Consider the following 27,836-nt stretch of genomic DNA (forward strand, 5'->3'; position numbering starts at 1 on the left):
TCAGCCAGGGCATTCACAGGCACCACTGCGGCAGCCCGGAAGGGTGGTGGACAGCTGTATTTCACTAAATAAAACCAGATCTTGGTTTCCAGGCAGAAGACTACAATGTGAAGCATTGTAGTCTTTGTGTTTAGATAAGACTCATAGAAGTGAAATGGCTTTTCCTTGGGTACAGAGTAAGTGATGGCACTCTGGATGACCTTAAAACTCTCCCTTTAGCTCTCAGCCCCCCTGCACTGCTTCCAAGCTCTGTGGTATCTGCATAATTTAGGATTTGGGCAAGTACCTAAGTAGAATTTTTACACAGGTTTCTGGAGCTCCACATTTTCAAATCCCTGCTTACTAGACCTTACATCTTTAGATTCTAGGTCCCTTATTCCAAGGCCCAAACTCTCTCTCTTTTTCCACATACGAAGAACAATACCTATTCAAGCTCTGCCTTGGAAATTGTTTCCTTCCAAAATGGGGTGAGTGGAAAACTCACCTTAAGTGTTTGCTTTTTTCATGGATCTCTGCCCTGTGCTATCTGTTGCCCAATGCCAGCTTTCATAATCTATGGATATAGCTAGTATACTACTAGCTGTTCCTCCTGTTATTTTTAAGTTTTATTATTTAAGTTATCTCTACACCCAATGTGGGACTGAAACTCAGTGACCCTGAGGTTGAGAGTTCAGACTAAGCCAGCCAGGCATGCCAGTTCCTCCTATTTTTTTTCTTTTTAAAAAATTTTATTTATTTATTTGACAGAGATCACAAGTAGGCTGAGAGGCAGGCAGAAAGAGAGGGGGAAACAGGCTCCCTGCTGAGCAGAGAGCCTGATGCAGGGCTTTATCCCAGGACCCTGGGATCATGACCTGAGCCGAAGGCAGAGGCTTTAAAATCCACTGAGTCACCCAGGCACCCCAGTTCCTATTTTTATTTTATTTATTTATTTATTTATTTATTTATTTTTAATTTTTAAAGATTTTATTTATTTGACAGAGATCACAAGTAGGCAGAGAGGCAGGCAGAGAGAGAGAGGAAGGGAAGCATGCTCCCCGCTGAGCAGAGGGCCCAATGTGGGGCTCCATCCCAGGACGCTGGGATCATGACTTGAGCCGAGTGCAGAGGCTTTAACCCACTGAGGTACCCAAGAGGGAAAATTTTAAAAAACAGAAAAATAAAAATAAAAGAATTTAATGTTGAAAGACTAAGGAATCCTGGGAAAAAGCCATAAAGTTCTTTATTTTTTTAAACAACTACATCATTGGAGCACCTGGGTATCTCAGTCAGTTAGGCCTCCAACTCTTGATCTTGGCGTGAGTTATGATCCTCGAGGTCGTGGGCATGAGCTCCATGCTAAGCGTGGAATCTGTTTGTCCCTCTCTTTCTGCTCTTCCCCCCTGTTCTGGCACTCACTCTCTCTCTAAAATAAAGAACTGCATTGTTACTTATTAATGTAGAACAATCTGATAGGAAGATAGATATATTTAAATGAAAAAATATGCAGAAATGTATTGTGCTGCCTGCCATTGATGTAAATACACACTTACAGACATGTCTGTGCATTGATGGTCACCTCAGGGTGATACTCAGGTCATCTCTGGAGAGAGACTAGGTTAGGCATGTGAGGGAGACTTCACAGCACACCTTTTGATGTTTTGTGTTCGTGTATATGTGTGCTGTGTATGTTCACTGACAGTAAAGATAATATATAATTGAAATAAATGTGGTAAGATGTTTCTATCATATTATTCCTTTCAACTTTAAATTTTTTTCATTTTTGTAGGTAATCCAGACAGTGTTCTCTTAATAGGTAAGTGCTTTTTCAACATTTTTTGGAGACTACTTCATACCAGTATATAAAGCTGCCTTGCTTGGGGCGCCTGGGTGGCTCAGTGGGTTAAAGCCTCTGCCTTCGGCTCAGGTCATGATCTCAGGGTCCTGGGATCGAGCCCCGCATCAAGCTCTCTGCTCAGCGAGGATTTTTTCCCTGCCTGCTTCTCTGACAACTTGTAATCTCTATCAAATAAATAAATAAAATATTAAAAAATAAAACTGCCTTGTTTTTTAAAGTTGCATGATATTTTTATGTGGAGCTGTGTCTTTTACTTAATTAAGCTCTTATTGATGGAGTTTTAGGCTTTCCTAATTGTTTGCTATTTAATGCTACAGTCAGTACTCTTTTACATAATTCTTTTTGTAGATTTTTGAATACATTTTTAGGATTACCTTAATAGAGTCTAGAATTCTAATCTTGGTTTGGATTCTAGAATTAGAACTGCTAGGTTGAAGAGAATATACATATATAATTTTAATAATTTCTTCCCATGTTCTCTGTAGACTGTTTTAATATTCTCATCAACATTGAGAGTTCCTGTTTCCCCCAGTCTGTTCAATAATTTATGAAACCTTTGGATTCTTGTCAGTCTTATAGTTGGAAATGGTTATCTCATTATAATTTTTTATTATTGTAAAGTCCAGCATCCTTTCATGTGTTTAAGAGCTATAGGTCTTGTCTTTGCTGAAAACTTTATCAAGTGAATTTTGGTGCATAAGCCATAAAAGCTGAATACTATCTGGTGGCAGGGAAAAAAGATTGTTTTTGTTGTTGTTGTTTTTAAAGATTTTATTTATTTGTCAGAGAGAGAGAGAGAAAGCACACAAGTAGGCAGAGAGGCAGGCAGAGGCAGAGAGAGAGGCAGGCTCCCTGCTGAGCAGGGAGCCCGATGCAGGGCTCCATCCCAGAACCCTGGGATCATGACCTGAGCCAAAGGCAGCGGCATAACCCACTGAGCGACCCAGGTGTCCCGAAAAAAGATTGTTTTTTAGCCAAGTGGGATTGTTCACGTTTTTGCCACAAGGTATTATGATGAAATCCTTCCTATTGAAGTACTTGAAACACAGTGCTGTATTTCCTTTTTTGTCTTCAGAAATATATCAGTTCTTCGGTTGGAGAAAATGCATGTAAGTAGCATATGCCATTTGAAGACTCATCATCTGAGACTTGGCTTATAGGAACAAGTTCACCACCACTATTAGCCTACAGTAGGGATCACAAATATTTTCTCAAGGACAGCTGACTCAGTCGGAAGCGCATGTGACTCAATCTCAGGGTCGTCAGTTAGAGCCCCACAATGGGTATAGTCATTACTTAAAAAATAAGAAAATGAAAAGACTAAGAAGTAATACAAAATTTTTTTCTGGGGCACCTGGTGGCTCAGTTGGTTGGGCAACTGCCTTTGGCTCAGGTCATGATCCCAGGGTCCTGGGATCGAGCCTCACATTGGACTCCCTGCTCAGTGGGGAGGCCTCCTTCTTCTCCTCCTTCCTCTCCTGCCTGCCACTCTTCCTGCTTGTGCTCTGTCAAATATATAAAATCTAAAATCTTAAAAAATAGTAACTTTTTGAAAGAAAATCCAGTACTTTGGGTAAGAGAATAAGAAAACTGAAGAATGCTGTAATAGTAATCATCTCATTGTTGATGATTTATTTCATCATCATTTTAGGTGATTTCATGTTACTATTTCAGTCTTTTTTTTTTTTTTTTTTTTTTTTTTTTTAAGCATAGCTGCAGATAATCAGTGAGTGTATTATCAATTGTTCACCGCAAAATTTAGCACTTCAAAACAGCACATTTATTATCTCTAGTTTCTGTTGGTCAGGAATTCAGGAGCAGCTTATTAGCTGGGTAGTTCCCTTGAGATTACAGTCCTCTCAGGTTTTCACTGGGACTGGAGGATCCGCTTCCAGGCTCACTCATGGCTTTTTGTTGGAGACCTGAGGACCTTGCTTTTTGGGGCTCTCCATATACAGCCTGAGAGTCACAGTGTGACAGCTTGATTCCCCAGGGGGAGTGATCCAAAAGAGAGTGAGCAAGACCATACCCATTTTAATAACTTAGTTTCTGAATGAAACACTTCCCTGCCCTTTTCTGTTCTTTAGAAGTAAGTCCAACCCACTAAAGTCAGAAGAGTGGGATGAACAGTCAACTGGAGGGGTCTACCAAGGGCATGCCTACCAGGAGGCAGTTCTCACTGGGGCAACGCTGAAGGCTGGCCACCACAATGAGTTAAAGTAAAATACGGAGATGAAGAATAACAAAATATTCAAAGTTAAGGGATAATAAAATCACTAAAATTCTCTATTTTACATCTGTAAAAAAATTCAATAGCATTAAAGCAAAATTGCAAGATAGGAGTTTTATCTTTTATTATTCTAAGTAAATTTTTTCTGTTCTTTGGCAGACCTCTAGGAAATAGTGAGTCATGAGTCCTTACAAAGAGCTATGAGACCTGCTCAGAAAAGAAACTCAAAACATAGAATAGGACCCAGTGGACCCAGATGATACAGTAGGAATTAGTTTCCTCTTTTTGCTCTCCTTATTAAGTTTCACAAACTCCTTCTAATCCACTGTTTATCAAAATGGATATCTTAGGACAATGACTTTTTCTCTGGACAGTGCTTTAGTTGTATTTTGTAGATTCTATTATGTAGAATTCTTACCATTTTCTAGATACTCTAAGACTTTGTTTTCAACTCTAGAGATGTATAATGTTTTAATTTCTAGGTAATTAGGTTTAATTGCCTGTTGCAGGTGGGTGATGTTGTTTGTATTGTAATCACTGTTGGGGTTTTTTTTCTTTAAGATTTTTATTGGAAAGTAAGAGAGCACAAGCTGGTGGGTGGGGGGTTGAGGGGCAGAGGGAGAAGGACAGGCAGACTCTCCTTGCTGAACAGGGATCCTGACACAGGGCTCAATCCCAGGACTCCAGGATCTTGACTTGAACCAAAGGCACCTTCTTAACCAACTGAGCTGCCCAGGCACTCCGGTTTTTTGTTTTGGGGGCTTTTTAAAAATACATTATTTTGATCACTGTTTTGTAATGTTTTTAATTCTGTTAAAACAGATCAAATACCAGTGTTCATTAAAATTTTTTAGGGGCATCTGGGTGGCTCAGTGGGTTAAGGCTCTACCTTCAGCTCAGGTCATGATCTCAGTCCAGGGATATAACCCTGCATCAGGCTCTATGCTCAGCAGGGATCATGTTTTCCCTCTCTCTTTGCCTACTTGTGATCTCTCTGTCAAATAAATAAAATCTTTATTAAAAAAATACTATTTTTAAAATAGTCTTGCACATTTACTCACGTGAATTTCACAATTTGTGTAATTAAGTATCTTATAAAGATTGAATTTTTTATGGCATTTAAGTATATTAGCATATTATATTCTAGTTTTATTTCCCTTGAGTGTATTGCTTTCCATTTTCTTTTGTGTGTGTTTGTGTGTTTGTTTTTGTTGTTGTTGCTGTTGTTGTTTTTAGGATTTTATTTGACATAGAGAGTATAAGCAGGGGGAGTGGCAGGCAGAGGAAGAAGCAAGACTCCATGCTAAGCAGGGAGCCTGACACAGGTCTCCATCCCAGGACTCTGTTATCATGACCCGAGCCAAAAGCAGACACTTAACCAACTGAGCTACCCAGGCGCCCCATTTCTTTTGATTTTATAAGAAAATAGGCTTTTTTTTTTTTTAAGATTTTATTTATTTGAGAGCGCGAGCGAGCATGAAATGGGCGAGGGGCAGAAGGAGAAGCCGGCTCCCTGATAAGCAGAGGGCCCGATGTGGGACTTGATCCTGTGACTCCAGGATCATGACCTGAGCCGAAGGCAGTTGCTTAACCAACTGAGCCACCCAGGTGCCCCAAGAAAATAGGCTTTTTAACTGCATACTTATATCTCGATCTTTATTCCCAAAAAAACAGGTGCAGCTGTCTCCCGAGGAGAATGGTATTTTGATGCGCCATGGTCAACATGAACAAAATGTCGTTTTTTCTTCATGAACAGTTGGTTGGGTGGCATAATCGCCTGCATTTCCCCTTGTTGCACATGACTCATGCTTAAATAACCAGCCATGTGTTTCAGGGGAATAATCAGTTTGAATAACTCAGCAGTGGAAATGTGAGTAATTAAAAGAAACTCAGTTACATGTAGTAAAGAAAAGTCAATCTGTGAAAATTTCAACTCAGCCCATTTGTATATTATATCTTTCTTAGTATAAAGTATGTTAAGGTTTTTATTAATGCCTTTAAAAATAAATGGTAAATTTTTTTAACCTTGACTATAGGAGTAATTTTCTTTAGAATATATATGGTGAAGTAAATCTGTTTAAAATTTGTAGGAAGAGAACTTCTCAGACTTAGATAAAAGGCAGCAGGGTGAACATACAGCAGTTGTAAAGCCATATTGTTAGTAATTCAAGTTTAGGAAACCAAGCTTCTATGAATCTGAGTGTCATGGCACTGGACCTAGCCAGTCAGGGACCATGGCTCTGTTCCATTTCTTGGAATTCATACTGTCATTCTCCTCTCCATACTTTGTCTTATCTGCCTGCCTCTCTGTCTTCTGGCCTCCTTCAGATTTTCCTCACACACACTGCCTAACATGGCTGTCCGTGCTTTTGTGCTTTCATCACTGCCTTGCATTACCACGGTTGCATTACCTACTTGCGTTACCTACTATCCATTTGACTGTATCTCTGTCCGTTCAAATTCTCAGGAGAGGTAGAGAATCCTACTGTTCCATTTGAGTCTAAGGATTGGTATCCATCCACCTGGGATGCTCCCTACCTTTTTAGCTGTGGAGGAAGAGTTAATATAAAAAGCTATTTCTTTCAGAAGCTTCGCCTGGACAAACTAAAGGTATGTAATGTATTTGTAGCAGCCCAGTACATGTTTGTGGAGTGTGTAAAGGCACCAGATGGTAATACATGCTGCAGACAAAAATGAAGCAGGGGAAGGGATTGCGCAGGGGTTGCAACTGGAGCGTGGACGCTTTTTTTTTTTTTTTTTTTTTAAAGATTTTATTTATTTATTTATTTGTCAGAGAGAGAGAGAGAGCGCGAGCACAGGCAGACAGAGTGGCAGGCAGAGTCAGAGGGAGAAGCAGGCTCCCTGCGGAGCAAGGAGCACGATGTGGGACTCGATCCCAGGATGCTGGGATCATGACCTGAGCCGAAGGCAGCTGCTTAACCAACTGAGCCACCCAGGTGTCCCGCGTGGATGCTTTTTTAAAAAGAATGGTCAAGGGGGCACCTGGCTGGCTCGGTTGGGAGAGCATGCGACTCTTGCTCTTGGGGGTTGTAAGTTCAAGCCCCATGTTGGTTGTAGAGATTATTAAAAAGTTAAAAAGAGAGGCGCCTGAGTGGCTCAGTGGGTTAAGCCTCTGCCTTTGGCTCAGGTCATGATCGAGCCCCACATTGGGCTATCCACTCAGCGGGGAGCCTGCTCTCCCCCCGCCCCGGCCGCCTGTCAAATAAATAAATAAAACCTTTAAAAAATAAATAAAAATTAACAAAATAAAAAGAATGGTCAGGGAAGCTGAGGTGACATCTGAGCACAGATGCAAAGAAAATGAGAGCCATTCATGTAAGTACAGAGAGAACCTCCCTGGCAAAGGAAATGACAAGTGCAAAGTCCCTAAGAGTGAATTTGGCATGTTTAGGGAATGGCAAAGAAACCAGTGGAATGGGGCGCCTGGGTGGCTCAGTGGGTTAGGCTGCTGCCTTCGGCTCAGGTCATGATCTCGGGGTTCCGGGATCGAGTCCCGCATCGGGCTCTCTGCTCAGCAGGGAGCCTGCTTCCTCCTCTCTCTCCTCTCTCTGCCTCTCTGCCTACTTGTAATCTCTGTCTGTCAAATAAATAAATAAATAATCTTTAAAAAAAAAAAAAGAAAAGAAAAGAAACCAGTGGAATGGAAGTGAACGAGGAGGAGAGATTAAAGAGATGGAGGTAAGAGAGGTAGCCAGCGGTCAGGTCACATGTAGGCCACTGTAAGGTCTTCTGCAATTATTTTCATTTGGGATCCATTGAAAGGTTTTGAACCAAAGATACAGCATTATCTGATTTATTGAAACTGTCTTATGACTGTTGTGTTTGTGTTGAAAGTAGACAGTAAGATTCAAGGGAGGCAGTAGGCTGCTGACTGGTTAAGACCAGTGGGTAGTAGTGGTTGGACCTGAGTGTAATTTAAAAGTAGAGCTCAGCCTTTGCGTATAGATTGATTGCATGTGGAGTATGAAAGAGAAATCAAAGATGACTTGGGCCTCAGCAAGTAGAACAAAGGTGGAACTTACTGACATGAAGAAGTTGGCGTGAAGAGTACTTGAGGGAAAGGAAGGATAGGAGTTGGGTTTAGACAGGTGAAACCTGAGATGAAACTCATAGCTCATATTAAGAGGAGTTCGATACGAGTCAGGAGTTCAGAGAAGAGATCTGGGCTAGACATGAAAATGTACAAGTTCACATAGACTTGGAATTTCAAGCTGTTCAACAGGACCAGATCTCCATTTACACAGAGATGTCCGAGAACTCCAGAGTATCCCCAGTGTGTAGACATCAGATATGAGAAGCAGTAAAGGAGAATGAGGAACTCAGTGAGTTAGGAACAAACCCAGAAGGGGTGCCCTGGAAGGCAAATGAAGCATTCGAGGAGAGAGTGATGGGTCACATCAGAGTTACTGCTGGGTTAGATGATGTTAACAAGTAAAGTAGGATGAGGTTTGAGAAGTACTGAACATTGCTCATTGAATTGAGCAATGTTGAGATCACTGGTGACCTTCGTAAATGCTGTTTTGGTGGAATGGAGAAAAGAAAAGCCTTGTGGGAGAGAATGTAAGAACAACTGAATATTGCACCATATAAACAACTCTTCCAAGGAATTTTGCATTTCTGAATTTGTTATATTTGTATATAAGTAAAATAGTATATAACTTTGAGGAGTTTTTTTTTGGTAATTCTTAGTTCATTTGTGTACATGTTTTTGAATGTGTCAGTTGTTTACATGAAATTTCTTACTGTGAGTAAAAATCTGAAAAATACGAAGTTAGAACAAGATGATGTAGGTATTGTTGGATAAGAGGTTGAGGATAGTTGAGGATATTTCTCATGTGGGTAGAGTGGAAGGATTTCGGGAATTGCAGAGGGTTAAATAGGTGATCAGAAGGGGAGAAGTCTAGAAACAAAAGGGTGGTGAGGGTTGTGGAGACAACATATACTAGAATAAAACAGGACAGTAATCTTACAGTCTAAAAATACTTTGTCATGGAAGTATTCCATTGTTTGTGAAGGGCGAGAATTATTTTAGCTTTGCAGGCTAGTCACATATTTTTTAAACTTTTAAAATGTAAAAAAGAGTCTTAGTTCCAAGCCTATGTAGTTTCAGGCCACACTTTGCTGGCCCCTGCTTTACACTAGACATCCTTGCTGGCTTTGAAGAGATCATTTATGTGGAGTTCTCTTCATTTTTAAAATACCATTTTTAAGGGTACCTGGGTGGCTCAGTCGTTGAGTGTGTGCCTTCAGCTCAGATCATGATCCCAGAGTCCTGTATTCGAGCCCCACATTGGGCTCCCTGCTTGTGAGGAAGCCTGCTTCTCCCTTGCCTACTCTCCCTGCTAGTGTCTTCCCTCTCTTGTTATGTCTTTCTCTGTCAAAGAAATTTTAAAAATCTTTGATTTAAAAAAAACAAAAACATTTTTAGGGACACCTGGGTGGCTCCACTGGTTAAGCATCTGCCTTTGACTCAGGTCATCTCCCCATGCTTGCCTTTCCCCCTACTTGTGCTCTTTCTCTGATAAAATCTTCAAAAATTTTCAAAATTCAAATTTTTTAAAGATGTTGAAATTTAATAAAATCTTTAATTATTTATTTATTTGACATAGAGAGAGAGATCACAAGTAGGAAAAGGAAAAGCAGAGCCAAGCAGAGAGCCCAACGCAGGGCCCAATCCTAGGACCCTGAGATGATGACCTGAGCCAAAGGCAGAGGCTTAACCCCACTGAGCCATCCAAGCGCCCCCAAATTTAATAAAATCTTAATTTTTTTTAAAGAGTATTTTTTTTTTAATTTTATTTATTTATTTGACAGAGATCACAAGTAGGCAGAGAGGCAGGCAGAGAGGGGGGAAGGGAAGCAGGCTCCCCGCTGAGCAGAGAGCCCAACATGGGGCTCGATCCCAGGACCCTGGGATCATGACCTGAGCCGAAAGCAGAGGCTTTAACCCACTGAGCTACCCAGGTGCCCCAAAATCTTAATTTCTAAAAAAATCATTTGTCAAGGGGCGCCTGGGTGGCTCAGTGGGTTAAAGCCTCTGCCTTCGACCCTGGTCGTGATCCCGGGGTCCTGGGATCAAGCCCCGAGTCAGGCTCTCTGCTCATCGGGGAGCCTGCTTCCTCCTCTCTCTACCTACTTGTGATCTCTGTCAAATAAATAAATAAAAATCTGTTTAAAAAAAAAATCATTTGTCAGCGAGTGAGAGAACACAAGCAGGGCAAGCTGGAGAGGGAGAAGCAGGCTCCCCACTGAGCCAGGAGCCCAACGTGGGGCTTGATCCCAGGATGGCGGGATCATGACCCAAACTGAAGGCAGACACTTAACCAACTGAGCCACCCAGGTGCCCCTGAAATACCATTTTTAATAGTACAGGCACATGGTAGAGAATTCACATAGTACAAAAGATATGCAAGAGAAAAGAATCAACCCCCCCCATCCCCTAGTTGTCCTGGTCCCCTCCTTAAAATCAACTACTACCCTGTTTCTTGTATATCATGTAAGACGTTTTTATAACCATGCATATGCACGTATCCTGTCAGTGACTCTTTAAAAAAAAAAAAAAAACCTAACTAGGTTCTTTTTGCTTTATGTCTAAATTATTAAATTTAATAAGTAATAGCTGTATCAGTTACCATGTTGTTGCTTCTTATGTCCAAATCCAGCCTTCACGGCCTTCTCTGTAGTAATGGATCCAGACTCTGTACAAAGACCTGGGCTCAAAGCAGACAGAGTATAAAGCTCAGTCACTAGAGGGTAGTGGTGGAACACTTCTTTTCCCCCCAAGGCACTTAAGTCCGGCCTCCATTGTGCCCTTCTAACAGCTCCCTGCCCAGGTGATTTTTCTAGCGCCACCTGCTGGCAGGACACAGCACCACCACAAGAACGGCGCCCTCTGGTACCGCCAAGGTTGTTCTCAGCAAGCTCAGACCTTGAGCCAAATTTCCACAGCTTCAACCCACGTCCAGGGCTGTGCCCTCTCCACTGAGTGCTGAATCTTAGAAATTCAGTTTTGTACTTGGTGCGGATACAGTAAGTGTTGAATCAAAAGCCTCCAAGAGCTTTTTTCCTTAAAGCCTACTTCTACTACAAAACAGTTGCTGCGGGGCGCCTGGGTGGCTCAGTGGATTGGGCTGCTGCCTTCGACTTGGGTCATGATCTCAGGGTCCTGGGATCGAGCCCCGCATCGGGCTCTCTGCTCCGCAGGGAGCCTGCTTCCCTCTCTCTCTCTCTCTCTGCCTGCCTCTCTGCCTACTTGTGATCTCTGTCTGTCAAATAAATAAATAAAATCCTTAAAAAAAAAAAAAAACAGTTGCTGCAAGTATTCAGGATTATCTCTTGGCCCACAAAAGATACATCTGGATCCTGTGTTAAAGTCTTGTTTCATTTAATTAGAAAATGGATTCAGTCTTGAAATTCATCATTTTACCTGTAACTTGAATACTTCTTCCTTACTGTGGCTTAAAGGACAGATCAGTGTACCTCACTCCACTCCCATGGGTGTTTTTGATCTGCCTTACCACACTTAACCTGAAAATCAGATGCTAATCTGGATAATGGAGGATTAAGTATATAAAACGGATTGAAGGAGCACCTGGGTGGCTCAGTGGGTTAAAGCCTCTGCCTTCAGCTCAGGTCATGATCCCAGGGTCCTGGGATGGAGCCCTGCATTGGGCTCTCCACTCAGCTGGGAGCCTGCATCCCCTGCCCCCCGCCTGCCTCTCTGCCTACTTGTGATCTTTGTCAAATAAATAAACAAAATCATTTTAAAAATTAAAAAAAAAAAAAACAGATTGAAGGACTGATCTTTTAGTTGGGGAAGATCATTCAGGAACTGCAAAGGTATTGGTAATCTGTTTCTTAAGCTCACTGATAGACAAGCAGTGTTCATTTGTGTGTGTGTGTGTTTTTAACATGCCTATTATTAGTACCCTTTTAATGTTTAATGGAATGTTTAATAAAGTGTTTTGGGTCAGGTTTTTAGAATTGACAAAAATTTAACAGTTTTCAGCTAATTCTTCTGTAGCTAAATGTTGTATTTCTGAGCGACTGGCAAGAATGGCAGCATCCATTTCAGTAAATATTTAAGTGCTGAGATTAAGGAGGTCTTTCTTTCATGGCAGTAAACAGTGTGATCCCTTCTGCATCCAGGAGGCAACCTAATATGCAAAGGGGATGAGGCTTGGCAGTCACCACACACATTGACTCAAAGATTTAATGGTTGTGGCCTGAGTTCTGATACGGTCAGTGAAATGCCTGGAAATAGTCAACTCTTTTAAGTGTGGCATGTTGTCCAGTGCTTGAAAGAAATTTCTGTATCCTTCCTCTGTAATCTTGTGAAAGATTTAAGTTCTCAAGTTTCTGGAAACCTCCACTGGTTGCTACCTTGGCTAGAAAACCCAAGTATTTGCAAAAACCCAATCATAAGGACTTCATTTCAATAGTGGTAGATTAGGTTATTTGTACCAACCTCCCTCCCACAACCACCATCATCACTCAAAGTAGAAAATGCCCAGTTTTAGCTGCTTAAAAATCCCAAACCACTAACAGTAACGAACTTCCTGGCCAAAACCCAAGGAAAAAGCAGAAACCAGAAAAGTTAAGACCACAGCACCGAAGCCACTCTTCCATGAGAGTTTTGCCATTCTGTGCTAATTTGGGTTTCTCTTGTGGTCTCACAGGACAACATGACTTGATCCCTAGAAACCTTCTGCTTCTAAAGCCTTACACCTGGTAATGTTTTCAATACTTTCTACCATCCGCTGGTATATGAAGCTTATCTTTTGTGTCCAGTTCTTGTATCAGCCATTCCTCCAGAGACTCTAGTTCCTTTTAGGGAGGTGTTCCTTTTAGTATTCAGGCGTGAAGATCTGGTGTGTGGGGTGTTCATTACGACTAGGTCACTTTCTTTGTTGACTGAGCTATGTATATGTGTGTGTATAGAAATACATAGCTTACTCTATCCATGTGTATCCATAGACTCACATACATAGGTTAAAAACTTTTGAGTCCACCACAGTATTCCCAAATTTAATTTAACACCTTAGAGTTCTTGTGCTCGCTTTGGCAGCACATATACTAAAATTGGAACGATACAGAGAAGATTAGCATGGCCCCTCCGCAAGGATAACCCCTTAGAGTTCTTCACACCCTCTCCCTTCAGTACTTCCAAATTCCTTCTGCAACAATGAGGAACTTGGTTCTCATTCAACTTAATGTATTACTTACTTAGCTTGTTGTGTACGCCACTCACCTCCTCAGCCCCTGGATCTTGCCTCTGTCCTCCTCCGCCTTCCTGCTCTTCCCCCAGCCACATGCTGCCTGCAAAGGAAGGAAACAGAAGGGAAGAGCAAGACATCGAGGTGATCATGAAGAGGGCCAACGTTTAAGAATCACTACTGCTCTATCTCCGTATCTCCACTGACTCCTATTCTTCTGTGTTTTTAAAACAAAAACAAAAACCAAAAAAACACAGACCCCAAAATGGAGTTCCTTCTGCCCCATATCATTAAACTAAGATTTAATTTTTAGTATGAGTTAGCCCAGAAACAGAATCTTCAACCAACCAAGCAGGAATCACCTGATTAGCATTAGTTAGGTCATCTGCCCAACAGACCTCTGCCATCCCCCCTAAAGGAAAATAACCTTATTGTAATCAACTCACCTGCTTTTTCACCTGCTATAACTTTCTCATTCCTGCTCCTGTATACCTGTAAAGAAATCTTTAATTTTATACAGCTTCTCAGAGCTCCTTTCTAGGTCCTTCATTCACTGGATGGTACCTGATTCGAATCCATTTTTGTTCAAATGAGCTCTCAAAATTTTTAATATGCCCTGGTTTATCTTTTTTTTTTTTTTTTTAAGATTTTATTTCTGTACTTGACAGAAAGCACCAGAAGGAGAAGCAGCAGGCAGAGGGAGAGGGAGAAGCACGCTCCATTATGAGCAGAGAGCCCAATGCGGAGGTTCAATCCCAGGACCCTGGGATCATGATGTGAGCTGAAGGCAGATGCTTAACAACTGAGCCACCCAGGCACTCTAATATGCCTTAGTTTATCTTTTAACACCTATTAGAGGGGCTCCTGGGTGACTCAGTTGTTAAGCATCTGCCTTTGGCTCAGGTCATGAACCCAGGGTCCTGGGATCGAGCCTCACATCGGGCTCCCTGCTCAGCAGGAAGCCTGCTTCTCCCCCTTACACTCCCCCTGCTTGTGTTCCCTCTCGCTGTGTCTTTCTCTGTCAAATAAACAAAATCTTGGGGGGAGGGAGTAATTCAGTGAAAATATTTAAAAAACCCCACCTATTAGAATTCTTCTGTGAATATACATTCTTTTTGTAAGCATAAAAGAAAAACTGAAGTATTTAGGCAATTTATATAATTATTTTGTTAATTCCAATTTCACATACTAAGTTCTCTTAAAAGATAGCTTTATCTATATGGGGTGCGTGGTGGCTCAGTCGGTTAAGCATTTGCCTTCGGCTCAGGTCATGATCCCGGGGTCCTGGGATCGAGCCCCACATGAGACTCTGCTAAGCGGGATCCTGCTTCTCCACCCTGCTGCTGTCCCTGCATGTACTCTCTCTGTCAGATAAATAAAATCTTTAAAAAAAAAAAAAAAAGATAGTTTTACTTATATCCCAAAACTTTTGAAGTAACAGGGATTAAGTATTTCTGGAATGGGTCACATAAAATTACATCAGGTTGTAAGTACCAAATATGTATCCAATGAAGTACATCACTCGGGTCACCTAGGTGGCTCAGTGGGTTGAGGCCTCTGCCTTCAGCTCGGATCATGATCTCAGGGTCCTGGGATCCAGCCCCACACTGGGCTCTCTGCTTGGCAGGGAGCCTGCTTCTCCCCGCTCCCCCCCACAGAGCCTCTCTGCCCACTTGTGATCTGTTGAATAAATAAATAAAATCTTAAAAAAAAAAAAAAAGTACATCACTCTGAAGACACTGCTTTGAATGAGATCAAGCACTTGGAGGGTCCTGAAGAGCACTGTCCCTTCTTCCAAGAGAGTAAGGGCAGCTAATACTACTATGACTTGTAGTTAATACAAAATAGAAGGATTTTAGGGGAAGAACAAAAAAGTAAAAGGCATGATTTTGTAAACATACCAAATTTTTCAGGTGTTTCCTTATCAGGAAAGTGTTGGTATTCAAGATTTAATATCTTCAAAGAAATAAAATTTAGAGAAACAATGACTATAAAAGGAAAGAAAAATAGTTATGTTAACTACATTTTTTTCCTCCAGATTTGTATTTAAAGTCTAGTTATTCAGCTCCATCTTTTATGCCAACAAATGTATTTAAAGAGTGTTGTTAAAGGGATAGAAATTAATACAATAATTTAGACTTACTTAGTATGACTGAATAAATAAATCTTAGCTCAGGAAAGAATTCTGGTAACTATAAATAATTCAGAAACAAATACACCACGTTTGAAAATTCATTTAAAATCTGATCTATGAGGTGCCTGGGTTGTTCAGCTGGTTGTGTCTGCCTCTAGCCTAGATCATGATATGAAGGATCAAGCGTCCAGTTGGGCTCCCTGCTCAGTGGGGAGCCTGCTTCTCCTACTGCTTTATGTACTCTCTCTCTCTGAAATGAATAAAATCTTTTAAAAAAGTAAAAACATCTATTTTAATACTTTTATTCTTTGACATCAATTGCATATTTAAAATTTTACCTTTTGGGGGCACGTGGGTAGCTAAGTTGTTAAGCATCTGCCTTCATCTCAGGTCATGATTCCAGGGTCCTGGGATCCAGCCCCACATCAGGCTCCCTGCTCTGCAGAAAGCCTGCTGCTCCCTCTCCTACTCCCCCTGCTTATGTTCCCTCTCTGGCTGTTTCTCTGTCAAATAAAATAAATTTACTTATTTATTTTTAAAGATCTTATTTATTTATTAGAGATCAGAGGCAGGCAGAGAGAGAGGAAGGGAAGCAGCCCCCTGCTGAGCAGAGAGCCTGATGCGGGACTCGATCCCAGGATCATGACCCAAGCTGAAGGCAGTGGCTTAACCCACTGAGCCACCCACGTGCCCCCAAAATAAAATAAATTTAAAAATATACCTTTCAGGGGCGCCTGGGTGGCTCAGTGGGTTAAAGCCTCTGTCTTCAGCTCAGGTCATGATCCCACGGTCCTAGGATCAAGCCTCACATCGGGCTCTCTGCTCGGCAGGGAGCCTGCTTCCCCCTCTCTCTGCTGCCTCTGCCTACTTGTGATCTCTGTCTGTCAAATAAAATCTTTAAAATAGTAGGATAAGCTGGTGAGGAAAGGGGAAATGCTTTCAAAGGCTAGCAGTCCGCAGATTTCCTTCCCCCCGCCCCGATCTGCAAGACCTGAATGTTAAAGTAGATGGGACTGACTGCATTCATGAAGCTAGGTTTGAGGTTTTATTTACTGCAGTATCCTCATCTGTACTTAGTACATGACAGGTGCTTAATAGGTATTTGTAGAACTTACTTTCCTATTTATGATGAGCAATTCCTACTGAAAAACCATTTTCTTTTTTTTTTTTTTTTAAATATTTTATTTATTTATTTGAGAGAGAGACAGCGAGAGAGAGCATGAGCGAGGAGAAGGTCAGAGGGAGAAGCAGACTCCCCGTGGAGCTGGGAGCCCGATGCGGGACTCGATCCCAGGAATCCAGGATCATGACCTGAGCCGAAGGCAGTCGTCCAACCAACTGAGCCACCCAGGCGTCCCTGAAAAACCATTTTCTATCACAGTACCACACACTGCTAAAATAAACAAGGTGCTGGTGTTCATTACCATCAATTCACAAAGTTCACAATGGTTCTGAAGTCTGGAATCACTTCTGCAAAGGATTTCGTGTTTGGAGAAACTGACAACTAAGCACAAAGTTAAAAGATACAAGAACAGGGGCGCCTGGGTGGCTCAGTGGGTTAAGCCTCTGCCTTCGGCTCGGGTCGTGATCCCAACATTCTGGGATCAAGCCCCATATTGGGCTCCCTGCTCGGCAGGAAGCCTGCTTCTCCCTCTCCCACTCCCTCTGCTTGTATTCCCTCTCTTGCTGTGTCTGTCAAATAAATAAATAAAATCTTTTAAAAAATAAAATTTTTTTATTTAAGATTTTATTTATTTGTCAGAGAGAGAGAGGGAGAGAGAGTGAACACAGGCAGACGCAGAGGGAGAAGCAGACTCCCTGCCGAGCAAGGAGCCCGATGTGGGACTCGATCCCAGGACGCTAGGATCATGACCTGAGCCGAAGGCAGCTACTCAACCAACTGAGCCACCCAGGTGTCCCCCAAAAAAAATTTTTTTTAAATATAAGAATAGTGGTAGGCAATTAAGTGCATTTGCTTTACGTTTTCAATTTTATTGTTAGAGAGCTTTAATCACAAAAATTAAGTATGAAAATGAGACGCCTGGTTGGCTCAGTCAGTTAAGCGTCTGCCTTAGGTTCAAGTCATAATCCCAGGGTCCTGAGATCAATTCCTGCTTCAGGCTCCCTGCTCAGTGGGGAGCTTGCTTATTTATTTCAGACAGACAACGCAAGCCAGGAGAGGGATAGAGGGAGACGAAGAAGCAGGCTCCCCGCTGAGCAGGGAGCCCCACTTGGAGCTCAATCCCAGGACCCCAGGATCATGACCTGAGCTGAAGGCAGATGTTTAACTGACTGAGCCCCCCAGATGTCCCAATAAATAAAATCTTTAAAAAAAAAAAAAAAGAAGAAGAAAATGGAGATTGTTGGGTCTAGATACATACAGGTCCAGGACCATCAAGTGTATGTGGGGTTTAAGTAGGCTCAAGAAGGCCACAGCATGACGGAAACCCCAACTCACCTGTGTAAAGGACACCTGCTCTAGCCAGGGCTGCAGCTCCTGCAGGGGAAGCAAGGGGCCCTTTCTTAGGAAAGTCCAGTCAGAGCTCTTCATAAGCAAAGACAATGTCACTGCTATAAGCTTAAACAAAAGGCATACTGTGAGACCAGCACGCGTTGCTATTTCAAGTATCAATGTTCAAATTATGCCTTCCTATATACACATGGAATGTGGATGTATAGCATTTGTTTCAGTGTTACTGGAGGATAGGTTGGAAAAGATGCAAGGCTATGAAGAAGCAGGATTGACGACACATTGCTTGTTGAAGTAGTGGAAGATACATGGTGGCTCTATGCTACGGTCTTATTTATGTGTGGGTTCAGATTTTTCTATAATAAAACATTCTCTCCACCATCCAGCATCAGAATAAAACAAGACAATGCTAGAGGAGATTACCTTTCTCCACGAGGTTGTGTCAAGATTTGAGAAAATCTAATTTTCCTTGTTCTCTCCCTAAGAGCAGGCAGGTTCATTTTATTCCCCTTTGGGGTATCTACTCCTGAGCTAGTCTCCATTAGACTTCCCTCCTTGGGCTGACCCTGAGGTTGGGTTCCTATCTTCTGTACACTGTGAGGACTTGAAAACTAAATATTAATTTAGTTCTGGACATTTAAGATGAAAGCTTGCTTCACTGTTCCATCTTTAAACCCAGAAACCCGCTATTAACTCCATTTTTAATCTGAGTATTACTCAAGGTTTTGGAAAAACTTGTCTTATCCCTTGTGTCTCCTTTACTCTCACACAACTACCACACTCACAAGACTGCTGAGACTAGATGTATGGGGGTCCTATCCCTGCTCCACCTGGAAGCAATTCTTTGGCACCAGCTGGGTGTCCTACAATTGACACAATTCTAACACTCCCAAGAGATAGTGTCAGACCCCAGAGTTAAGGGCTCAACCCATAAGACTGCTGTTAGCCCACTTCATTTGCTAGAGTGGTTCACAGAACTCAGGGAAACATTTACTTAACCAGTTTATTACAAGTTATGATAAAGGATACAGATGAACAAGCCAGATGAAGAGATACATAGGCCGGCGGGGGGGGGGGGCGGGCTGAGTACAGAAGCTTCTATCCTTAAGCCTCCGTCAGCTGGCTACCGGCAAGTAAGTGGTAGAGGAGAGGAGCACACAATCAGAACTCTTAGAAGTCTGCTCCACTGTGGGACCTTGCTCCAGGGACTAAGCAGGGCTAGAGCCCTTGAGGGGACAGTGTGATCTCAGGTCCCGCGGGGGCAGAAAAGCTGGCTACAGAGACAGAGCTGAGGAATGAGCTCTCAACTCAGGGTTACCTTAAACTGGGATCCAAGGCACAGTTGGACCACTGCTCTTCGAGAAGGGACCCCACAAGTGGCAGATCCGGGGAGACTTCCCTGGAAGAGCAGCAGGAATCTGCTGGGTTTGGAGACTTCAAATGGAGCCATGTGCCAGAGACAGAAATGCTCAGTCACAGGCTGGGTGAGCTTGGAGCGCAGCCAGAGACTAGGGAGATAGGAGGGACTGAGCACTTTTCTCAGAGGGCCCACTGAGGAGGGGAGCCCCAAGCTCTCGGCTCCTCTGGGCCGGAGATTGGGAGGCGACCATTTTCACTTCCATCCTTCAAAGCTGTATGGAAATCATTCAGGGAATGAAAACTCCTGAGTGCAAACCCAAATGGATTATTTAGCCTGGCCCCTGGCAAGGGCAGTGCAATTCCGCCTCGGGCAAAGACACTTGAAAATCACTGCAACAAAACCCTCCCCGCAAGAATATCGAGCCAAGATCAACTTTGCCAATCAATGAGAACTACAAAACTACAGTGCTAGGGGAATATAGCACATAAAATTCATGGCTTTTTCCCATGATTCCTTAGTCTTTCAATGTTAAATTCTTTTATTTTTCTATTTTTTTTTTTTTAATTTTTTCTCTTGGGGTACCTGGGTGACTCACTGGGTTAACTCTCTGCCTTCAGCTCAGGTCATGACCTCAGGGTCCTGGGATGGAGCCTTGCATTGGACTCTCTGCTCAGCAGGGAGCCTGCTTCCTCCTCTTTCTCTGCCTGCCTCTCTGCCTCCTTGTGATCTCTCTGTCAAATAAATAAAATCCTTAAATAAAATAAAACAAAAATTTTCCTCTTTCCTATTTTAACCATCTTATGATATCTTTTTTAAAATCTTTTTTGTCAGTCTTATAGTCATATTCTATCCCTTCACTGTAATTGACCTTATTTTTCTATATACACAAGTTTTTCTTTATTTAAAATTATGGGACATAGTTTCATCTAACACACCAACATATACCCTAAATCTAATATATGGCTTTGTTCTAGTCTCCCACCTGATTACATTCTCTTCTTTTTTTTAGGTTTCTTTTTTTTCTTTTTTCAGCCAACTTATCTTACCAATTCCTCTTTTAAAATCATTTTTAATTTTCACCTTTACAGTCATATCCCATCCCTTCATTGTACCTACCTTTATTTTTGGATATATTTTTTTCTTTAAAATTTTGGGAGGCAGGCCTTGGCAAGGGCACCTGGGTGGCTCAGTGGGTTAAAGCCTCTGCCTTTGGCTTGGGTCATGATCCTGGGGTCCTGGGGTCGAGCCCCAACATCGGACTGTCTGCTCAGCAGGGAGCCTGCTTTCTCCCCTCTCTGCATGTCTCTCTGCCTACTTGTGAGCTCTGTCAAATAAATAAGAATCTTAGAAAAAATAAAATTAAAATAAATAAAAAATAAAATTTGGGGAGGCAGTTCCATAACAGACCAAAATACACCCAAAATGAAGTGTGTGGCTCTGTTCTATTCACCAGCCTGATCATTTTGTTTCCCCATTCTTTTCCCCCCAGTTTCGGGTCTCTTATTTCTTTAGTGTATATTTTCCTGGGGTGGTTGTTACCCTTTTAGCATTTTGTTCTCTCATTCATCTATTCTTCTCTGGACAAAATGAAAAAGCAGAAAAACTCACCTCAAAAAAAAAAAAAAAAAAAAAAAAAGAACAAGTACAATAGGCAGTACCAAAGGCTAGGGATCTAATCGATACAGACATTGGTAATATCTTAGATCTAAAGTTCAGAATGATGACTGTAAAGATACTAGCTGGGCTTGAAAAAAGCATAGAACATATTAGAGAATCCCTTTCTGGAGAAATAAGTAAATCTAACCAAGTTGAAATCAAAAAAGCTATTAATGGGGTACAATAAAAAATGGAGTCTCTTACTGCTAGGAGAATTAGTGATATAGAAGAATTAGTGCAGAAGAATTAGTGATATAGAAGACCAAATGACAGAGAATAAAGAAGCTGACCAAAAGAGAGACAAACAACTGCTGGATCACAAGGGGAGAATTTGAGAGAGAAATGATATCATAAGACAAAACAATATTAGAATAATTGGTTTCCCAGGAAAAGGACAGAGGGGCAGAAGGTATACTGGAGCAAATTATAGTAGAGAATTTCCCTAATATGGTGAATGAAACAAGCATCAAAATTCAGGAGGCACAGAGACTCCCCCTCAAAATCAATAAAAATAGCTCCAGACCCCATCATGTAATAGTTAAACTTAAAAATCTCAGTGACAAAGAGAAAATCCTGAAAGCAGCTTGGGACAAGAGGTCTGTAACATACAATAGTGGAAATATTAGATTGGCAGGAGACCTACCCACAGAGACCTGGCAGGCCAGAAAGGACTTAGATGATATATTCAGAGCACTAAACGAGATATGCAGCCAAGAATACCATATCCAGCCCGTCTGTCACTGAAAATAGGAGGAGGAATAAAAAGCTTCCAGGACAAACAAAAACTAAAAGAATTTGCAAACACCAAACCAGCCCTATAGGAAATATTGGAAGGGGTCCTCTAAGCAAAGAGAGAGCCCAAAAGTAAAATAGAACAGAAAGGAACAGAGAAAATATGCAGTAACAATTACCCTACAAGCAATACAATGGCACTAAAGTCATATATTTCAATAGCTACCCTGAATGTAAATGGGCTAAATGCCCCAATCAAAAGACACAGGGGATGAGAATGGATAAAAAAACAAGACCCATCAATATGCTGTCTACAAGAAACTCGTTTTAGACCCAAAGAAGACACCTCTAGATTTAAAGTGAAGGGGTGGAAAACAATTTACCATGCTAATGGACATCAAAAGAAAGCTGAGGTGACAATCTGTATATCAGATAATTAGATTTTAAGCCAAAGACCATAATGAGATGAGAAGGGCACTGTATCATACTTAAAGGGTCTGTCCAACAACATAATCTTACAATTTTAAGTATCTATGCTCCTAACATGGGAGCAGCCCATGTAATTAATTATAATTAATAACAAAACAAAGAAATTAATTTAATTAATTACAATTAATTAATTAATCATATTAATTAATTACAAAATCAAAGAAACACATCAACAATAATACAATAACAGTAGAGGACTTTAACACCCCCCTCACTGAAATGAACAGATTATCTAAGCAAAAGATAAAGAAGGAAATAAAGGCCTTCAATGACACAGACCAGATGGACATCACAGATATATTCAGTACATTCCATCCCAAAGCAACAGAATACACATTCTTCTCTACTACACCTGGAACATTCTCCAGAATAGATCACATCCTGGGTCACAAATCAGGTCTCAACTGGTGCCAAAGACTGGGATCATTCCCTGCATTTTTTTCCCCTTTTTAAAAGATTTTATTTATTTACCTGACAGAGATCACAAGTAGGCAGAGAGGCAGGCAGAGAGAGGCGGGGAAGCAGGCTCCCTGCTGAGCAGAGAGCCCGATGAGGGGCTCGATCCCAGGACCCTGGCATCATGACCTGAGCAGAAGGCAGAGGCTTTAACCCACTGAGCCACCAGGCGACCCTCCCTGCATATTTCTAGACCACAACGCTCTGAAGCTAGAACTCAATCACAAAAGGAAAGTTGGAAAGTACTCAAATAAATGGAAGCTAAAGAGCATCCTACTAAAGAATGAATGAATGAGTCAACCCATTCATTAAATAGAATTTTAAAAATTCCTGGAAACAAATGAAAATGAAAACACAACTGCTCAAAATCTTTGGGATACAGCAAAGGTGGTCCTGAGAGGAAAGTATATAGCAACAGAAGCCTTTCTCAAGAAAGGTCTCGGGGCACCTGGGTGGCTCAGTGGGTTAAAGCCTCTGCCTTCAGCTCAGGTCATGATGCCAGGGTCCTGGGATTGAGCCCCTCATCGGGCTCTCTGCTCAGCAGGGAGCCTGCTTCCCCGCCTCTCTCTCTGCCTGCCTCTCTGCCTACTTGTGATCTCTGTCAGTAAATAAATAAAATCTTAAAAAAAAAAAAATCTGAAAAAAAAAAAAACACTAGCTAACAGGATCCAACAGTACATTTTATTTTATTTTTTTAAATTGTGCAATATCTTTTTTTTTTTAAGATTTTTGTTTATTTATTTGACACAGAGAGAGATCACAAGTAGGCAGAGAGGCAGTCAGAGAGAGAGTGGGAAGCAGGCTCCCTGCTGAGAAGAGAGCCCAATGTGGGGCTTGATCCCAAGACCCTGGGATCATGACCTGAGCCAAAGACAGAGGCTTAACCCACTGAGCCACCCAGGTGTCCCCAACAGTGCATTTTAAAAGGATTACTCACGAAGACCAAGTGGGATTTATTCCTGGGCTGCAACACTGGGTCAACATCCGCAAATTAATCAGTGTCATATAATACATTAATAAAAGAAAAAACAAGAGCCATATGATCCTCTCAATAGATGCAGAAAAAGCATTTGACGAAGTACAGCATCCTTTCTTGATCAAAACTCTTCACAGTTGTAGGCATAGAGGGTACATACCTCAATATCATCAAAGCTATTTATGAAAAACCCATAGCGAATCATTTTTTTTTTTAAAGATTTTATTTATTTATTTGACAGAGAGAAATCACAAGTAGATAGAGAGGCAGGCAGAGAGAGAGAAAGGGAAGCAGGCTCCCCGAGCAGAGAGCCCGACGCGGGCCTCGATCCCAGGACCCTGAGATCATGACCTGAGCCGAAGGCAGCGGCCTAACCCACTGAGCCACCCAGGCGCCCGCGAATCATTTTCAATGGTGAAAAATTGAGAACTTTTCCCCTGAGGTCAGGAACACGGCAGGGATGTCCATTATTACCACTGCTATTCAACATAGTACTAGAAGTCCTAGCCTTGGCAATCAGACAACAAAATGAAATAATAGGCATCCGAATCAGTGAAGAAGTAGTCAAACTCTCACTCTTTGCAGATGATATAATACTTTATGTGCAAAACCCAAAAGACTCCACTCCAAAACTGCTAGAACTCATACAGGAATTCAGTAAAGTGTCAGGATATAAAATCAATGCACAGAAATAAATTGCATTTCTATACACCAACAGCAAGACAGAAGAAAGAGAAATTAAGGAGTCAACCCCATTTACAACTGCACCTAAAACCATAAGATACCTAGTTATAAACCTAACCAAAGAGGCAAAGAGTCTGTACTCAGAAAACTACAAAGTGCTCATGAAAAAAGCTGAGGAAGACACAAAAAAAGGAAAAATATTCCATGCCCATAGATTGGAAGAACAAATACTGTGAAAATGCTCTAGGTAGCAATCTACACATTTAATGCAATCCCTATCAAAATACCATCAACTTTTTTCAAAGAAATGGAACAAATAATCCTAAAATTTTTATGGAACCAGAGAAGACCCTAAATAGCCAGAAGAATGTTGAAAAAGAAAAGCAAATCTGGTGGCATCGCTATTCTGGACTTCAAGATCTGTTACAAAGCTTAATTGTCAAAACAGTATGGCACAAAAACAGACACTCAGATTATGGGGCACCTGGGTGGCTCAGTTGGTTAAACAACTGCCTTTAGCTCAGGTTATGATCCTAGGATACTGGGATCAAGCCCCGCATTGGACTCCCTGCTCAAGGGGGAGCTCGCTTCTCCCTCTCCCTCTGCCACTCCCCCTGCTTGTGTGCTCCTGCTCTCTCTGTATCAAGAAATAAAACCTTAGGGGCGCCTAAGATGCGTCGTTAAGCATCTGCCTTCAGCTTGGGTCATATCTCAGGGTCCTGGGATTGAGCCCTGCATCGGGCTCAGTGGGGAGCCTGCTTCCCCTCTCTTTCTGCCTGCCTCTCTGCCTACTTGTTCTCTCTCTCTCTCTGTTAAATAAATAAAATCTTAAAAAAAAAAGAAAGAAAGAAAGAAAGAAAGAAAATCTAAAAAAAAAGACACATAGCTCAGTGGAACAGAATAGAGGGCCAAGAACTGGACCCTCGACTCTATGTTCAACTCCTCTTTGGCAAAGCAGGAAAAAATATCCAATGGAGAAAAGACAGTCTCTTCAACAAATGGTGTTGGGAAAATTGGGACAGCCAAATGCAGAAGAATGAAACTGGACCATTTCCTTACACCACACACAAAAATAGACTCAAAATGGATGAAGGACCTCAATGTAAGACAGGAATCCATCAAGATCCTTGAGGAGAACATAGGCAGCAACCTCTTCAACCTCAACCCCAGCAACTTTCTTCCTAGAAACATCGCCAAAGGCAAGGGAAGCAAGGGCAAAAATGAACTACTGGGACTTCATCAAGATCAAAGCTTTTTTTTTTTTTTAAAGATTTATTTATTTATTTATTTGACAGACAGAGATCACAAGCAGGCAGAGAGGCAGACAGAGAGAGAGGAAGAAGGGAAGCAGGCTCCCTGCTGAGCAGACAGCCTGACGAGGGGCTCATCCCCAGGATCCTGGGATCACCACCGAAGCCAAAGGCAGAGGCTTTAGCCCACTGAGCCACCCAGGCACCCCAAGATCAAAAGCTTTTGTACAGGAAAGGAAACACTCAACAAACCAAAAGGTAACAGACAGAATAGAAGATATTTGCAAATGGCATACCAGATGAAGGGTCAGTATCCAAAATATAAAAAACTCATCAAACTCAACACCCAAAAAAAGAAATAATCCAGTCAAGACATGGGCAGAAGAAATGAACAGACATTTCTACAGAGAAGACATCCAGATGGCCAACAGACACATGAAAAAGTGCTCAACATCAGTTGGCATCAGGGAAATACAAATCAAATCCACAGTGAGATACCACCTCACACCAGTCAGAATGGCTAAAATTAACCAGTCAGAAAACAACAGGCATTGGTGATGCGGAGAAAGCAGAACGCTCCTATACTATTGGTGGGAATGCTAACTGGTGCAGCCACTCTGGAAAACAGCATGGAAGTTCCTCAAAAAGTTGAAAATAGAGCTACCCTATGACCCAGCAATCACACTACTGGGTATGTACCCTAAAGACACAAATGTAGTGATCCGAAGGGACACATGAACCTGAATGTTTATAGCAGCAATGTCCGCAATAGCTAAACTATGGAAAGAACCTAGATGTCCATCAACAGATGGATAAAAATGACGTGGTATGGGGGTACCTGGGTGGCTCAGTGGGTTAAGCCTCTGCCTTCAGCTTAGGTCATCATCTCAGGGTCCTGGGTTTGAGTCCCACATCAGACTGTGCTCAGTGGGGAGCCTGCTTCCCCCTCTCTCTCTGCCTGCCTCTCTGCCTACTTGTGATCCCTCTCTGATTCAAATAAATAAATAAAATCTTTTTTAAAAAAAGATGCGGTAGGTACACACACACACACAAACACACACACACAAATGGAATATTATGCAGCCATCAAAAAATTAAAATCTTGCCTTTGCAATGATGTGGACAGAACTAGAGGGTATTATGCTACATGAAATAATTCAATCAGAGAAAGAAAATTATCATATGATTTCACTAATACAGGAATTTGAGAAACAAGACAAGAGGATCATAGGGGAAGAAAGAAAAAAAAGAAACAAGATGAAACCTGAAAGGGAGACAAACCATAAGAGACTCTTAATGTCAGGAAACAAACTGAGGGTTGCTGGGGGGTGAGGAGAAGGACGAAGGACGGGGGCAGTGTCTGGGGGATGGACACTGGAAAGGGTATGTGCTATGCTGAGTGCTGTGAAGTATGTAAGACTGATGAATCACAGACCTGTATCCCTGCAACAAGTAGCACATTGTATGTTAATAAAATAAAATAATAAAAAACAAGAAGCTTCCATCCTCATGGAGTTGCTCTGTCATCTCCCATTACGGATGTGTTCTCTCACCTGGAAGCTTCCTGAACATTAAAGTGCTGGGATATTCATGGAGGCGTCCTCAGGTAGGCTTGGTTAATTATTAACTTCATTTCTATTTCCCCTCCTCTGTCTGGAGAATGAAAGGTGGGGCTGAAAATTCCAACCTTCTAGTCATGGCTTGACCTTTCTAGTAAGCAGCCTCCATCCAGGAGCCCATCCAAGAGCACCCAGGATGCACCCACCTCGTTAGAACAAAAGGTGCACTTAGAGCTCTTATCACTTAGGCATTCACAGGGTTATTTACCACTGATCCTTTTAAAACTATTTAATCCAGGGGCGCCTGGGTGGCTCAGTGGGTTAAAGCCTCTGCCTCTGGCTTGGGTCATGATCCCAGGGTCCTGGGATAGTGTCCTGCTTTGGGCTCTCTGCTCAGCAGGGAGCCTGCTTTCCCGCCTCTCTCTCTGCCTGCTTCTCTGCCAACTTGTGATCTCTGTCTGTCAAATAAATAAATAAAATCTTAAAACAAAACAAAACTATTTACTCCAGAAATTTTGAGTGTTTTACCAGACTTGTCAGCCAAAGACCCAACTCTGTCAAATTCCCCTATGCTCACTTATGCTAAGAAAAACTGAAGCACTCCAGGAGAGTGGAAATCTCAGGAAAATCTTTTTTTTTTTTTAATGGATTATGACCCTGTAAAATGAGGAGAATGAAAATGAAAAAAAAAAGATGAAGACAAAGCAAAGGAACAAATAAGCAAAGCCTTTGGAATATGCTGGAGTCTTTATTCCTGATGTAAGCAG

At 41.8% G+C, this 27,836-nt stretch overlaps 1 protein-coding gene and 1 pseudogene across 3 annotated transcripts in view; both read left to right on the plus strand.

Annotated features, from left to right (window-relative positions):
* The window catches only part of LOC101678515 (survival motor neuron protein), a 32,363-nt gene extending 26,272 nt beyond the window's left edge, over positions 1 to 6,091 (plus strand). For 2 of the 3 annotated variants that reach the window (XM_045075245.1, XM_045075243.1), the window contains 2 exons: positions 1,769 to 1,795; positions 5,742 to 6,091. The gene's annotated coding sequence lies outside the window, so the exon portion shown is untranslated. The remainder of the gene's footprint in view (positions 1 to 1,768; positions 1,796 to 5,741) is intronic. The other variant, XM_045075244.1, reaches the window with a different exon arrangement.
* A 7,048-nt stretch (positions 6,092 to 13,139) lies between these two features.
* LOC123390874 lies at positions 13,140 to 13,240 on the plus strand (annotated as a pseudogene).
* The last annotated feature ends 14,596 nt before the right edge of the window (positions 13,241 to 27,836 follow it).

The sequence above is a fragment of the Mustela putorius genome, unplaced genomic scaffold (genome assembly GCF_011764305.1).
Source record: "Mustela putorius furo isolate JIRA1106 unplaced genomic scaffold, ASM1176430v1.1 tig00000145_pilon_pilon_pilon, whole genome shotgun sequence".
Classification (NCBI taxonomy): domain Eukaryota; kingdom Metazoa; phylum Chordata; class Mammalia; order Carnivora; family Mustelidae; genus Mustela; species Mustela putorius.